Source organism: Rhinolophus sinicus, linkage group LG04 (genome assembly GCF_036562045.2).
Source record: "Rhinolophus sinicus isolate RSC01 linkage group LG04, ASM3656204v1, whole genome shotgun sequence".
In the NCBI taxonomy this organism is placed as follows: Eukaryota; Metazoa; Chordata; class Mammalia; order Chiroptera; family Rhinolophidae; genus Rhinolophus; species Rhinolophus sinicus.
This window is the reverse complement of record NC_133754.1, coordinates 175,956,466-175,970,577: the sequence shown is the minus strand read 5'-3', so window position 1 is coordinate 175,970,577 and position 14,112 is coordinate 175,956,466. Positions and strand designations below refer to the sequence as shown.

The following is a 14,112-nucleotide window of genomic DNA, read 5'->3' as shown; positions in this document are numbered from 1 at the left end:
AATTGCCCAACAACCTAAGGAAGCTTGGAAGTTGATCCATTGCTATTTGAGCCTCCAGATGAGAACTAAGCCTTGGCCGACATTTTAATTACAGCCTTTCAAATTACGCAGCTAAGCCTTGTCCAGGCATTTGAACCACGGGAACTATGAGATAATAAATATGTGTTGTTTTAAGCTGTAGGTTGTGGCCATTTGTTGCAAAGCATAGCAAACAAATATGGCCTATTTCCCCACTCCTTTACCTTGGGTTTGGCTGTGTGACTTGCTTTGCCCTGTACAACATGGCGGAAGTGTCATTATACTGAGGACTAGAGATTCCCCAGTGAAATCAGCTTAGACTGTCCATTTCTCAGTTGACCTTCAGATATGCAAGAAACAATGCTGTTATTGTAAGCCACTGACTTTGGGTCAGTAGGATTCAGTGGGTACCTGGGCAGAATTGAGACAGGAGCCAAGATTTTCTGATTCTTAGTGTGGTGAGTTTTCAGTAAAAAGCAACCTAAACTACATACCAATACTTCTATTGGCATAATACTTTGGGGTCTGGAATTTTAATAGGAGCCTTGGGGGAGTTATTTAAGACACTTGAAATTGCACACTAAATTTTATATTTTATGGGTGAGACAGTCTTTCATGGCCTCATATTTTAAAAGAGACCCATAACACCTCACCTGTTTAAGAATCACTGATACTAATAGAAATCACTTTCTCCCTTGTTAAGTCCGGGGAATGGTGTTGTTCACTTAAGAAATCCAATTTCCAGGCTCAATTCATTCTTCTTAGTTATTTGTCTTAAAATTTTATGGATTGGTTCTTGTGGCTTTCAGACAAGGCACTATTTCTTTATACACATACATTTTCTTATCAGTCAAAAAATATCAATATTTCCCTAAGGAGAGTGATAATAAAGATCTTTGTAAAAATTTCAACACCAAGACATATTAAGAATGCTAATTCCCTTAAATTATTTCAGTTCTATGTCTCCTAAAGAGATTACTTTCGTTTCTGTGAGTATGACACATTGATGGGAAGTAGGGTAGGGTGTTTTTAAGTACCAAGAATAACATATCAGGGAACCCAAAGGAGTATGGGGTTCAGATCCCCCCTTTGCTCCCACTTCCTAGCTGTACAGGTTTACAAAAGTCACTCCACCTCTGCACTTTAGTTTTCTTAGCCTCTAGGTTCAGATGGTCATATCTGTATTTACAGGTTTGCTGTGGGAGTTAAATGAACTAATGTGTAAAATGTGGTTGGCACATAGTAAGTGCTCAGTAATGTTGAAGATTCAAATAATAGTCAAATGTTGAAGATTCAAATAATATGCTTTCTGTGTTTCTGCTCAACTCGCAACTCTTCAAAGTGGGAAGAGCAACTTCTTTGTCTCACAGTGATCACATGGGGAATAGAAATGGGTTGTTTATTGATTGTTCAGCCATGCTCCTCCCTTCCAGAGACAAGGGCTATGTAAATACCAATGTTATTATATTGTCCAACTGGCACTGTGACTTTGGAGTATAATTAGCTATTGTGGTAAATACACAGAAGAAACAAGGATCCAGGATGGTTTAACAATAGTAGCAATTAGCATTTTTCTTGTTTTGTTAAGAACATAGAGTTTTTCCAAATATTAAAGAGACTTAAAGATAATACACTTTTCTCCCCTCCCATTGCTATGGCCCCAGTCTAGCTATCAGTCTATGTCTCATCAAGATTATTCCAACAGGTCCTAACTGGTCTCCCTCTGTCTAACCTTGTTCCCCGCCCCTTTTTTTACTCTCGTGCCTTTCTTTTTTTATTATTAGTTTCCAGTGCACAAAACAATGTAATAGTTAGACATTTATCATTTATATCTCTTTTAATTCACTGAGTATGCTGAAGTCAGAATGATCTTTCTAACATACATGTCAGATATGTTCTCTTCAAGGCCCTTTGGTGGCTTTTCAATGACTCAAACATAAAGCCCAGATTTTGTCATGTTGTGTCCACAGCTTTTCTGGGCTGGCCCTTGCCTCATCTCTCATCATCACTCTTCTCATTCACTGTACCTGCCAGATCAAATTTCCTCTCCTCCTTCCAACCATTCACAGCGCTGATGCTGGTGGCTGAGGGAGTTGGGTGCATTGTATCTCTCTAGTCCATGCCTGGCTCTGGGGTAAAGTGAGTCACCATGGGACCTGATCATGCTGTGAGAGAACATGGCGGTAGGTCCATTAGCCAAGGGGCCTTCCACTCCTTCATCCCTGAGTTATATACACTCACCTGCTCCTGTTCCCCGTAGAGCTGAGCAACTACATGCCTTTAACAGTGAGAAATTGCCCCTGTGAACACTGGGGCATGGAGGACCAGAAAATCTTTGGTACTCTAGAGATTTCTTAGATAGGACACAAGAAGCTCAAGTCACAACAGAAAATAAATCATGAGTTGAACTTTATGGAAATCACTGTTCTTTAAAAAAAAAAAAAAAACCATTAAAAAAAATGAAAAGAGGAGCCACAGACAAGGAGATATCTGATAGAGAAAGTGTATCTAGAAGACATACAAAGAAAAAAGAAAAGAAAGAAAAAACTTGCAAAACTCATTAGTAAGAAAAAAAAAGAATTAAAAAAATTGACAAAAACTCGAACAGACATTTCACCAAAGAAGAGATATGGTAATAACAACAAAAGGCCACATGAAAAGAAGCTTAATGTCATTAAATAAATACATATTAAAACCATGATTAGATATCACTGTACAAGTATTAAAATGGGGAGAAAAAAAACGAATACCAGTAGGACAGGAAGTGGGAAAACTGAGACTTTTGCATTGTTTATGGAAACGTAAATCATGTGTATTCGTTTTCTAGGGCTGCCATAATAAAATACCACAGACTGAGTAGCTTAAACAACCGAAGTTTATTTTCTTACAGTTCTAGAGATTAGAAGTCCATGATCAAGGTGTCTGGTAGTTTGGTTTCTCCTGAGGCGTCTCTCCTGGGCTTCTAAATTGACCACTTCCCCTCTGTGTGTGCACACTGCTGATGTCTCTTTGTGTGTCCAAATTTCCTTTTTCAGTAAGGACACCAATCAGATTAAATTCGCGTGCACCCTGACAGCCTCATTTTACCTTAATCACCTCTTTGAAGGCCTTATCTCCAAATACAGTCCCATTGTGAGGTACCGGAGATTCAGGTTCAGCATACGAATTATGGGAGGTGCAATTCAGTCCATAACACCCTACACGACTCTGATGTTCCCACTTCTGGTGTTTATCCAAGAGAAATAAAACCATAACATCCACCCAAAGGCGTGTATGGGAATGATTATAGTAGGTTTATTCAGAATCACCAAAAACTGGAAACAACCCTGACGTCCACCCACTAGTGAATGGAGAGACAAATTGTGATATAGTCATACAATGGAATGCTACTCAGTGATAAAAAACAAACAAACAAACAAAGCCCGAATACAAGCAAAAACAGGAATGAATCTCAAAAGCATGACGCTAAGTGAAAGAAGTCAGAAACAAAAAGCTACATATTATATGATTCCATTTATATGGCGTTCTGGAAAGGGCAATGCTGTGGGAAGAGAAATCTGATCAGTGCTTGCCTGGCACTGGGAGTTGGGGGAGGGAATTGAATGCAGAGGGGGTTGAGGGAACTTCTGAGGGTGGTGGGAATAGCTACATCTTGATGGCAGTGGTCTTTATATGACTTCAAATGTTTGTCAAAACTCATAAAAAATGTATATACCTAAAAATGAATCCTATTGAATGTAAATTTTATTTAAATAAATCATGCTTAAAAAGAAAGGAGAAACTAATCAGTCTCAAAGAGACTCATGAGCTTGCTCAAAATCCCCCCGGAAGTTACTTACTGCAGGTTCAGCTAAGACCCAGCATCTTGTTCTAAGTAAAATAATTGTGTGTGGAGAAAACTAATTGCCCCACCATATAAACCAAGTAAACTCGTTAGCCACTCTCTCTGAGAAGAGAGTGACGAGAATCCATGGATGACATCACTGCCCATCAGGGTCTCCATCTGCCCTGGTGACAGTCTTGCTCAACTGTGATCTCAAGTAGCGCAGGGCCTTTGCACGTTGATCTAAGGACTTCTGTGACCTTTGATTCCACTTCTGGGAGAGTCACATGTGTTCCACTGCTAAGTTGTCTTATTTCTCTAAAGGAGTCACTGGGTATTTCTGGGCCTCTGTCTCCCCACTCGTAGGAAGTATAAGTGCCTTGAGTTACTCAGACACAGATCCAGTGTTTGTTATAAAAGAAATAATGACAGCCCACTTTTTTTAGTGGCTTAAGATGTGCCACCCACTGTGTTAGCGACTTACTCGTGTGATGGGTGCTCATTTAATTTCAACAACCTCCGTTTGGTGGCTCAGATATCTGACCCTTAGAGACAGGCTGGAGAGGCAGGCACGTGGGAGATGAGGTTGGTGTCCTGCCCATTTCCCCTCGCCCTGACCACTTTTCTGCTCCTGGCGTGACTTGCAATGCCCTGAGATCTTTCTCTATTGAAACCTACTTTTCCCACATGTGCAACAGGCTGGAGACAACCCCAATGCACGATACTTCACAGGAGTTGGTATATATTAATATGTGCAGCTCTTCTGCCCCGTTGGTGGGATAACTCTGAAGTCTATGCTAGCTTCCTGAATTTCCACAGGGAGTTTACTCTGCGGGCATGCATCTTTCATTGGCTGCCTTCCTTTCCCCCATCTCACTTCTCCTTTGTCCTACTGGTGTTTACTTCCCCATACAAATGAACTACTCACACTCCAGCCCTGACCTCTTGGTCTGCATCTTGATTAACCCAAACTTATAGTCATAATGGCACCTTGGAAAGTTACTGCTGAAATGAGCATGAGAACCGCTTCCTAAAGAAGGCTCAGAGACCACACGTAGAATTAAAATATATTAAAAAAAAAAAAAAAAAAAAAAAAGTGGAGCTAATGTCCTAGAATGTCAGAAGGAAGAGAGTTCATGAGAGTTGTCAAGCTGAGGAACTGCTTTCTGAAAGTGGTGGGAACTGAGTTCAGCATTTAACCACGAGTGAGCATTTAGGTGTCTCTTTACTTGCTGAGGACAAACATGTGGGTGGATTGTCATGGGTGAGGAAAGAACGCAGCAGTGACATTAGGGCCCAATGTGAACAGGTTGACTCTACCTGGCTGTTTAGCTTCCTTCCACGATGCCACCCCTTTAAAAGCCAGTCCTCTTCCAGGAAGCGGAAAGAAAGCAAATGCATTATGTGGCCAACTCATGTGCTGACATCTCACAGATGGTTCCAGATCCTTGAAAGTCTCTGAGCTCCTGGCCCCCGAGCCAGAGCTGGATGAGCTGCAGTATGTGGAAAAGGTAGTGGCCCAGATTCTAGGAACAGCTTCTTCATTCTGATTCCAAGGAGACAAGCTGGAGTGATGACATGGCACATGTGACAACCTTGGTGATCCTCTTTCACATACACATCATAACGCCCACGTCCTGAGACTGTCACAAGTCGTAAATGACGCACTGCCTGTAAAGCTCATGTCAGTGCCTGGCACATAACACATGACCAGTTAATGTGACCCCAACGAGCAAAGTGGCTGAGCAGTAGAAAAGTGATCTTGTCCTTGGTGTCTAGGTCGTGCTAGAGCTGGTCCTTGGAGAAGTGACTTGACTCCAATGTCTCCATAAAGTGGAAACCATGATCTCCACTCCCAGCGTTTATGAGCTGAGGCATGTGGAGTACCAGACGGATGCTCAGTAAGTACCGTTAGATCTCAGTCCAGAGACAGAGAAGGAGGTACCAGTGTTGGAGAGAACTGGACCAAACCTTCTCCAGAGTGGTCTCTCTCACTTCTCCTATCCAGTGTGGAACAGAATTTACCCTGAAGCGAATGATCTTGTACTTCACAGCTCCTCACTTACACAGCCTTCCCAAGGCTCAGCAGGTTTTATTCATACTTTGGCTTATTTTAAGTAGAGCTCCCTCCCCCAACTGCATAGGCTTCAACCCCCACTACGAGGATTCCCCACAGCCCAGGGGCCAAAGTTCTTGATGGGAACATTCTCTGGGCTCACAGGGGAAATCCAGGCGAAGCTACAGGAGTGAGTCCAACCAGGACCAGCCTCATCGGCCCATTGTGCCTTCTCTCAGGTCTTTGCTTCCATCTTTCATCCTTCTCTCCTCCGTGCCTCCTTCCCATAACACAGTCACAGAACGTCCACACATAGGAAGCTATGAGTTTTACCTCCCTGTCTCTGAAACAAAGGAAGGAATTTGCTTAGTGACTGAGTTAGACAAGAACTTAGCTTTCCTGTCTTCCAGTTTACAATGCCTTTTCTCATACTGTACCCTTCCTTCCCTTCCTTCCTTCCTTCCTTCCTTCCTTCCTTCCCTTCCTTCCTTCCTTCCTTCCTTCCTTCCTTCCTTCCTTCCTTCCTTCCTTCCATGCTTCCATTTACTTCCTAGAAATAAAGGAGTTTTATCTTTTCTCTAAAACGAAGTCACTTTATGAAAGTGGCCAACAAGGGACAAAGAGCTGTCTAATTTTTTTGGCGTCCTGCTCTGGGATTCAATTGTTTTCACTGGCCTTTTGTGCTCTTAGTTTATGAAAAATCAATAGTTTAATATAGAAAGAAAGTCCCCTGGCTATCTATTTAGAGTTGTATTACCTTCATTGCAGGGCTCTGACTCTGCCTGCCTGCCTGCCAAGAATTTCTAAGTTAGATTATTTAGTGCCGGCCCAGCTGTCTGGAGCCATCCACCAGACACAGGACGATTACGATAATAATACCAGTAGCAGAACTCAGACAAGTGTCCAGGGCTGAGCACTTCTCGGAGACACTTCATGTATGATGGCACTCATGCTCATAGTCGACACTCAATAAATGTTTAAATTGCTTCAAAGTAGTAATTATACTACCCAAATAGATAGAACAGACAGCATGATCCTTATAGTGGTAAGAGAAGCAGTTATGTAGTGAGTATCTACTGTATTTCCTACTGTCTATATTAATTTTTCACCAGCATCGTCACTTAAAGAAAAAAAATATTATCCCCATTTTATAGATGATGAAACTAAAGCTTAGGGAGTTTATATGACTGACCAAAGTCATTGAGGGAAAGCACAGCTGGGTGATAGTACCCCTTCGTTTTGAGAAAGCCCATATATTTGTTTGTTGTTTTGCTCAACCTTACCATCTCTTGGCACAAGGGGTAATACAACCCAGAGAGACTTAATGATGATCTCCTAAACATCCATGTCTTGGAGTTAACCATTCCCTTTGTTCTCTTCCCACCTCCAGGCCACAGAAGATTGGATTGAGCAATGTGGATCTTGAATGGAAGGCAACAAATCTTTATGTTCCACAGTGACCCGCCATCCATGCTGACTCCAGATGAGGTAGGCCAACCGGATTCTCTCCAGAGGATGTTAGTCGTGAGAAACTCGGGGACTGAACCAGTGGGGAGTGACTTCTGGTGCAGGAAAGTCTTGCAGACACTATGACGGGGGCAGTCCTCATGGGTTATGCTCAAGAGGAGAGAGCAGAGGAAGCTTGGGGGCTGGGAGAGGAGAGACAGGGAGCAAAAAAGAGAGGGTGAGATTGTTCTGCACGTGTGGAGGAGAAAGAGAGAGAGAGAGCTAGCCAGCTCCCCAGCTGCCTGCCCACTTCTTGCTCCTTCTGAAACCTGGTGGTGTGTAATCTCCTAAAATCTGAAGGAGATACACTCTTTCAGCGTAATCTCCTCCCCTTACTTCCTGGTAAAAGAACCAAGTCCAAAGAAGTGACTTGGCTAGATTCATGGAATATGTTAGTTATGGGCCCAGGACAACTCTGGCACAGTGTCCTGAAACCAGGACAGTTTCCCTGTCACTAAAGCTGGGGGTCAGCAAACTACAACCTGCAAGCACAGTCTCACCAACTGCTGACTTTTGTAAAGTTTGAGTCGAACACCAGCATAACCTTTCATTGGCATATTGTCTATGGCTGCTTTCAGGGTAAAAGGACAGAGTTGAAGAGTTGCAATAAAGATCAGATGGCCCACAAAGCCTAAAATATTTACAGGTTGAACTTTTCCAGGAAAAGTTTGCTGACCTCTGCACTATGCTCAAGAAATTCATGGACTTGGGCTGGACTCTGTTTATAACTCGGGGGGTTTTCAGGCTGTGCAGACCTTGGACCTCTTACTTTGGGAAAATCTGTGAAGTATTCGCATACTCCACATTAAGTATATTTCCTTAAAATTGTCAAGACAGAACCATAGTTGCCATAGTTGATATAATGTTACATTTTAGAGGCATTTAATTAAGCAATTGATTGTGATTATACAGATCGTACTGGTGTGTATTTTGAACCTAATAGTTCCTCCCTCCCCCACCTCCCCAGGGTTCATGGGCCCTTGCAAATCTCATAGGCTTTGGCCTTTTATCTATAGACTCTTGTGGATAAAGTGGCCCAGCTCATAGTAACTTCATTGCCACCATCTCCCTTTATTCTTTCCATCCTATTGTTTTTAACAGCTTTATCGGGATATAATGTACATGCCATAAAATTCACTCATTTTAAGTGTACAGTTTAACGATTTTTAGTAAATTTACAGAGGTGTGCAACCATCACTGTAATCAATTTTCCATCTAATTTTAAGGCAGCTTTTGGTCGTATCTTACAGTGAACTTTGCCTTCCAAACGGCATATCACCTTCCAAGATGTGTTCCTTGAGGGTACGCCAGTGTTTTGTACAGCTTCAGCAGCTAACACTTGCTCTTTGCCTGGTTTCAAGATTTACACTTAATCTGCATTATTTCATTGCATTCTCACAGGCCTCTAATGTGGTAGGCATGATCATTCACAACTCACAGATGAGACATGCTTTGTGTTTAATCATTCACCTGGTATTGACTGTCCAGCTGACAAGTGTTAGACACATTCCTAGGCAACATGAGAAGGTCATCAACATGGCCACCTCTTGAGAAGTTTGAGGAGAGATCAGATGTAGACATACGAGTTAATAACAAGTAACTGAAAGGAGAAACCTATGCTTTTTAGGAGTATAGCATTGTTATAGTTAAACCTGGGTTAGAATCTTTGCTTTGCCTCCCATTAGCTGTACAATGTTGGGCAAGACATCTAGTTTCCTCAACTATAAAAATGGGCAATAACAGGTATATGGTTTCTGTGAAGACTGAACTAGTTAATCCATGTAAAACATGTGTAGTGATGCTCAGAACATAGTAAATTGCGATAAACTAAGAGAAAGCTCTTAGTGACTGATAGATTTCTTCTTAGCATGTACCCAAAATTATTTGGGAGAATAGTTGATGAGTGAGCTTGACTGAAAGGCTGAGGTGTTCAGAGCTGGCAGAAAGGCTTCAACCAGAGGTGATAAGAGAACGGAGGAAGATGGTGGGGTGCTCTGCAGTATGTGATACTGCCCCCTCATGGTTTGGAGGAGAGCAGATCTTGAACAAACCCTTGAGAAAAACAATGAAAGGTCTAAGTCAACAAGGACAGAAAAGAAAAATTGAGATAGCATATGTGATGTAGGGGCTGTGTTAAATTCCTTAGATTTGAGATTATGGGACTTCCCCATGCTGGGAAATTGAAGGTGTTCAAGGACATTTTGGTTAAAAAATAAAGAAAAGACTCCCTCAGCTGACATCCAGATTAAGGAAGTAACAACATAGACAGGAAGTACAGGTGCCGTTTAAGGGAAGGGCTTATAAATGGCCCTGTCTTTTCAGAAGAGGGAGAGGCCACTTCCAAATGAGAGATCTTGGGAGGCTCCCTGGAAGAGGAAGCTTTTAAACTTGGTCTTGGATCATATGTAGGGTTGTCATATGCAGAGATGAGGGGCAAAGGCATTTCAGAAGATGAAATAGTGGGTGTAAAGGGGGAAAATTGGGACATTACCAAGGCAATTGAGTAAAAGCAAATTCATTTTTGGTTGAATAATAATACAAATATTAACTGCTATGTATTGTGTTATGTCATAAACTTCATGTATCTCATTATTTGTTATAGTAATGCTGTAAGAAAGATACTGCTATCCTTATTTTGTAGACGAGGGAGTTGAGGTTCAGAGAGACTAAGTAATTTGTTCAAGCTCACATTTCTGGGATGCCAAGATCTTTTGGATCTATGCCTAAAACCTGTGATCTCTGTTACTTCATGAAGAGCTGAGGTGGGAGTTCCATTTGGCAACGCGGGCTGGGGCTGGGCAGAGGACCACTAAACTCCAGGTTGAAGAGTTTGCTTAATGCAAACTCTGTTTTGACTGCTTGGTGAAGATAACTCAATCATCTGTGAGCCTTAGGCAAGTCGACTCACTTCTCGGATGTGTGTCGTTTCCTCATCCACAAAAGTGAGGGATGGGCTAACCACTTTTCAGATTTAATATGAGGATTGAAGGGGACCATGTGAAGTTCTCATATAGTGCTGTCTGGAGAACATACTCAAGAAAGGACAGCTAACATCATTGTACTCATTGACTAGGGTGTCGTTACAAATTAAAACAGCAATGGATTCTCTCACAGTTCTAGAGGCTAGAAGTCCAAAATCAAGGTGTCCGCAGGGCCATGCTGCCTTCAGGGCTCTAGGGGAGAATCCTTCCCTGCTTCCTTCTGGCTTCAAGTGGTCCCCGGCAATCCTTGGTGTTCTTTGGCTGGTAGTTGCATCTCCTCAGTCCCTGCATCTGTCTTCACATGATGTTCTCCCTTTGTGTCTGTCTTCATGTGGCATTCTGTTCTCTATATGTGTCCAAATGTCCCTCTTCTTATAAGGGATCCCCGTGATTAGGTTTGGTCTCACCCTAATCCAGTATGACTCCATCTTAACCTGATTACATCTACAAAGACCCTATTTCGAAATAAGATCATGTTCTGAGATGCTGAGTGAGCTGGGAGAGGGTGCTACTCAACTCTTTGCAATCACCATCATCAGTATATAAGAAGTGCAGAGTGCCTGGTAAAATTCTGGCACAGCATAAATGCTCAGTAAACGGTAGCCTTGAATAATAACAATGGCAGTGGCAATACGGATAATAAAAAAGATAATGTGTATAAGGTATTAGTATCGTGCTTAGCATGTACTAGGACTGTCCGTTCTCTTCGTCCCCAAAGGCTCTCGCACATATAAGTACACACAGCTTGGAGCTCAATAAATATTGGTTGAACAAACAGCACATCTTAGTTTCTTGGAAAAAGTCCCACTATTTGTCTCCAAGAAATTGTCATCAGAGGTGGTCTGGCACTGCCGGTGGGGCTGTCACCTGTGAGCAGGAGGTGTGAGCAGATGACGGGCAAGCTCCCTGCTGCAGGCGCTGATGGCCACTCCTCATGAGACAGAGTGAGAAACGAGCTCAGTCCGTGAAGCTGTGGTTTAATCTTTCCCAAGCCCACAGGGTCCCAGCACAGTGACACCAGCTGTTTTCAGAGTCTTTTCTGGAAAAAATACAAGCTGTTCCTGGTTTAATAGTGCACAGGGGACCGTCAGGACCTGTCCTGGCACTCAGCATGGTTTCCAGTACCGCAAGGCAGAGAGGGACATGGGGAGGCCTGGCTTCCAAATCTGGCTCTGCACCAGGATCTGAATGGCTTCAGGCCGGTTCTTTTGTCTCTGTGACCCTCAGTCTTCTCATCTGTGAAGTGGGCATGACACACATACCACACTGGGCTGTCTTAAAGATTAATGAGGTAATGGTCTGAAGAGACCTTTCCAAACTGGAGAGAAAAGGAAACATGTCATCTGTGTAGCAGCCCACCCGGTCAGATCTAAGTTTTTTTACTCACCTGATTCTCTATGTTGATGTGGATTGCTTGTCCTCTGTTCATCCAATCACATACTTAGGGAAACATTTGAAACTGATTTGAACTCCGATATTCAGGAGCAAAGACAACTTCAAGTTTTACCTCCCTAGAGGTTTCTTCCCAATTGGGACCAAAACCTTAAACGAGATAAATTTATTAATTCATTCACCCATTTATTCGTTCATCTATGCATTTATTCATTTGTTCTTTGATCCATCATCCATTTAACTATAATTTATTGAGCATTGGCTCCGTGCCAGTCATTTCCTAGGTATGAATATGCATCCGGCAAGGACTATCATATTTTCATGGCATTCCCAGGCTCAGGAGGAAAGTATATGAACAGAAATCACCCAGGCAGGTCATGTGCTGTGATTTGGGGCACGTCTTTTCCTCTCTTTGGACCTCAGTTTCCCATCTATGAGACAACTGGACCAATTCTTCTTAATTGTTTCCCTAGCAACCTTAGAAACAACTGTACTATCGGAAAGGACACAAAACTGGGATTCAGCAAATCCCGATTGTGGTCCTAACTCTGCGACCAACTCAGAAAGGTTCTAAGCCCCTTCCACTGTGTGTGCCTGATCTTATCATCTTATAGATGTGTGTATATAATGGGACAGGGTGAAATAACCCCCAAGGCCCTGGAGGCATTAGAGACTTTCACTTCACGAGATCACTCAGCTCCGTGTCTGGAGGCCAGTGACACAGCAACAGCAGCGAAGCAAAGATTCAGAGGAAGATACCAAAGGGAGTTGCAGGAACGGGGCTCCTAGGAGCCCTTCCCGATGGTCAGTAGGCGTTTTCCTGGGGTGCTTGGCATCCTGCTGAGGCTGGTGGCCTCTAGCTTCTGCTCTCACAGGCTGAGCATGGAAATGTCAGAGGCAGAGCACAGACATCTCCTTTTCCTCTTGAGCCATCCTACCCCATCTCTATATCCTAACTCATGTAGTGTGAGTCTGTGGGAGGCATGCTGGGACCTCTGCAGCTGGGGGGTAAGGCACTGGGCAGTGGACAGGCCAAGGTCTGCTGGACTCAGACTTTCAGGGGAGGAGGTTCTGTGGGGGTCATTCCACCACTGATTTGTGTTTTGTTCTGGCTGCTTTGGTAGCACAGGGTGCCCAGTCCGAGAGGAGCAGTTGGCTCTGCAGAGGTGGGTGCCATGGGTTGGCGATGCTGGTCGATCAGCAGACACACAGCTGCCTACAATAAGGGCTAACACAGCAGTTCCCCACCCAGTGTCTGAAAGCTTCCAGAGTAAAATCTCAAAGACCTTCAGAGATTCAGAAGACTTTTTCCGTTTATACAAGTTGTGACAATTAAGTTCGCGAACTTTGTTGTTACGATGTCGCTAATCTTTTTTGATATCAGAGACATTATTCATTATGAACATGTACCAACTAGACAAACAGTTAACCGAGTTTACTATTTGGAAGTGCTGAAAAGGCTGCGTGAAAAAGTTAGTCGACCTGAACTGTTCACTAACAATTCATGGCTCTTGCATCACGACAATGCACCAGCTCACACGGCACTGTCTGTGAGGGAGTTTTTAGCCAGTAAACTAATAACTGTATTGGAATACCCTCCCTACTCACCTGATCTGGTTCCCCAATGACTTCTTTCTTTACCTGAAGATAAAGGAAATATTGAAAAGAAGATATTTTGATGACATTCAGGACATCAAGGGTAATACGACGACAGCTCTGATGGCCATTCCAGAAAAAGAGTTCCAACATTGCTTTGAAGGGTGGACTAGGCATAAGCATTGGTGCACAGCTTCCCAAGGGGAGTACTTCAAAGGTGACCATAGTGATATTCAGCAATGAGGTATGTAGCACTTTTTCTAGGATGAGTTCATGAACTTAATTGTCAGACCTTGTACATGCTCCATGGAATGCTAATTCTTGAAAATATCTTGGCACAATCCAGTGGGTAAGAGAACTGGCATATGACCCAACCTGTCTGCATTGAATTTCAACTCTCCTGCTTTCCAGCTGTGTGACCTTGGGAAATGTCTTCACCTCTCCATGCCTTATTATCCTCATCTAGAAAATCACAGCGATAATTCATTCCATTTGTTAATGCCATTAAATGGCTTGATGCTTAGAAAGCATTTCGAATAGTGAATGGCATCTGGTGCATAGTACGCAACACGAAAGTATAACTTCCTTATAAAGTGGAGAGGGAAAAATACAAATACCAACAATACCAATAAAAACTCCCTCTTGGAGCTTCCCAGGACATAAGAGCATTGTCAAGGTTTTGGGAAGTGGTTTTACAACACAGAAACTCAAGTTTCTTTAACCCAGTGTTTCTCAGGTAA

The 14,112-nt window shown here is 42.9% G+C and overlaps 1 long non-coding RNA gene across 1 annotated transcript in view; it reads left to right on the top strand.

Annotated features, from left to right (window-relative positions):
* LOC141571362 (uncharacterized) overlaps positions 1-14,112 on the top strand; it is a 234,387-nt gene that overhangs the window by 135,095 nt on the left and 85,180 nt on the right. Inside the window, exon 3 of the long non-coding RNA XR_012496120.1 lies at positions 7,288-7,385. This is a non-coding gene — a long non-coding RNA (uncharacterized LOC141571362). The remainder of the gene's footprint in view (positions 1-7,287; positions 7,386-14,112) is intronic.